This window comes from Schistocerca serialis, unplaced genomic scaffold (genome assembly GCF_023864345.2).
Source record: "Schistocerca serialis cubense isolate TAMUIC-IGC-003099 unplaced genomic scaffold, iqSchSeri2.2 HiC_scaffold_1173, whole genome shotgun sequence".
Taxonomy (NCBI): Eukaryota; Metazoa; Arthropoda; class Insecta; order Orthoptera; family Acrididae; genus Schistocerca; species Schistocerca serialis.
In genome coordinates this window covers 500,302-502,500 of record NW_026047374.1, presented here as the reverse complement: position 1 = coordinate 502,500, position 2,199 = coordinate 500,302, and the positions used below count along the sequence as shown (strand labels likewise).

The 2,199-nt window shown below is 59.2% G+C and overlaps 1 pseudogene; it reads right to left on the bottom strand.

Moving 5' to 3' along the window:
* LOC126433784 (large subunit ribosomal RNA) overlaps positions 1-1,790 on the bottom strand; it is a 5,838-nt pseudogene extending 4,048 nt beyond the window's left edge.
* Positions 1,791-2,199: the final 409 nt, after the last annotated feature.

The following is a 2,199-nucleotide window of genomic DNA, read 5'->3' as shown; positions in this document are numbered from 1 at the left end:
CGGCGGCTCCAGGCAGGCTCACGCCCAGACCCTTCTGCGCCCACCGCCGCGACCCTCCTACTCGTCAGGGCTTCGCGGCCGGCCGCAAGGACCGGCCATGACTGCCAGACTGACGGCCGAGTATAGGCACGACGCTTCAGCGCCATCCATTTTCAGGGCTAGTTGCTTCGGCAGGTGAGTTGTTACACACTCCTTAGCGGATTCCGACTTCCATGGCCACCGTCCTGCTGTCTTAAGCAACCAACGCCTTTCATGGTTTCCCATGAGCGTCGATTCGGGCGCCTTAACTCGGCGTTTGGTTCATCCCACAGCGCCAGTTCTGCTTACCAAAAGTGGCCCACTTGGCACTCCGATCCGAGTCGTTTGCTCGCGGCTTCAGCATATCAAGCAAGCCGGAGATCTCACCCATTTAAAGTTTGAGAATAGGTTGAGGTCGTTTCGGCCCCAAGGCCTCTAATCATTCGCTTTACCGGATGAGACTCGTACGAGCACCAGCTATCCTGAGGGAAACTTCGGAGGGAACCAGCTACTAGATGGTTCGATTAGTCTTTCGCCCCTATACCCAGCTCCGACGATCGATTTGCACGTCAGAATCGCTACGGACCTCCATCAGGGTTTCCCCTGACTTCGTCCTGGCCAGGCATAGTTCACCATCTTTCGGGTCCCAACGTGTACGCTCTAGGTGCGCCTCACCTCGCAATGAGGACGAGACGCCCCGGGAGTGCGGAGGCCGCCGCCCCGTGAAGGGCGGGGAAGCCCCATCCTCCCTCGGCCCGCGCAAGGCGAGACCTTCACTTTCATTACGCCTTTAGGTTTCGTACAGCCCAATGACTCGCGCACATGTTAGACTCCTTGGTCCGTGTTTCAAGACGGGTCGTGAAATTGTCCAAAGCTGAAGCGCCGCTGACGGGAGCGATTATTCCGCCCGAGAGCATCCCGAGCCAACAGCGGCGCGGGTCCGGGGCCGGGCCAGGTAGGTCCGTCATCCGGGAAGAACCGCGCGCGCTTGCCGGGAGCCCGAGCGCCCAAAGGGGCGAATCGACTCCTCCAGATATACCGCCGGGCAGCCAGCCAGGACACCGGGGCTCTGCCCAACAGACGCGAACCGAGGCCCGCGGAAGGACAGGCTGCGCACCCGGGCCGTAGGCCGGCACCCAGCGGGTCGCGACGTCCTACTAGGGGAGAAGTGCGGCCCACCGCACACCGGAACGGCCCCACCCCGCGGCGAGTGGAAAGGCAACCGGACACGACCCCGCCGCGGATTGCTCCGCGCGGGCGGCCGGCCCCATCTGCCGAGGGCGGAGGCCAGTGGCCGGATGGGCGTGAATCTCACCCGTTCGACCTTTCGGACTTCTCACGTTTACCCCAGAACGGTTTCACGTACTTTTGAACTCTCTCTTCAAAGTTCTTTTCAACTTTCCCTCACGGTACTTGTTCGCTATCGGTCTCGTGGTCATATTTAGTCTCAGATGGAGTTTACCACCCACTTGGAGCTGCACTCTCAAGCAACCCGACTCGAAGGAGAGGTCCCGCCGACGCTCGCACCGGCCGCTACGGGCCTGGCACCCTCTACGGGCCGTGGCCTCATTCAAGTTGGACTTGGGCTCGGCGCGAGGCGTCGGGGTAGTGGACCCTCCCAAACACCACATGCCACGACAGGCGGCAGCCGATCGCTCCACCAACTAAGAACGGCCATGCACCACCACCCACCGAATCAAGAAAGAGCTATCAATCTGTCAATCCTTCCGGTGTCCGGGCCTGGTGAGGTTTCCCGTGTTGAGTCAAATTAAGCCGCAGGCTCCACTCCTGGTGGTGCCCTTCCGTCAATTCCTTTAAGTTTCAGCTTTGCAACCATACTTCCCCCGGAACCCAAAAGCTTTGGTTTCCCGGAGGCTGCCCGCCGAGTCATCGGAGGAACTGCGGCGGATCGCTGGCTGGCATCGTTTATGGTTAGAACTAGGGCGGTATCTGATCGCCTTCGAACCTCTAACTTTCGTTCTTGATTAATGAAAACATACTTGGCAAATGCTTTCGCTTCTGTTCGTCTTGCGACGATCCAAGAATTTCACCTCTAACGTCGCAATACGAATGCCCCCGCCTGTCCCTATTAATCATTACCTCGGGTTCCGAAAACCAACAAAATAGAACCGAGGTCCTATTCCATTATTCCATGCACACAGTATTCAGGCGGGCTTGCCT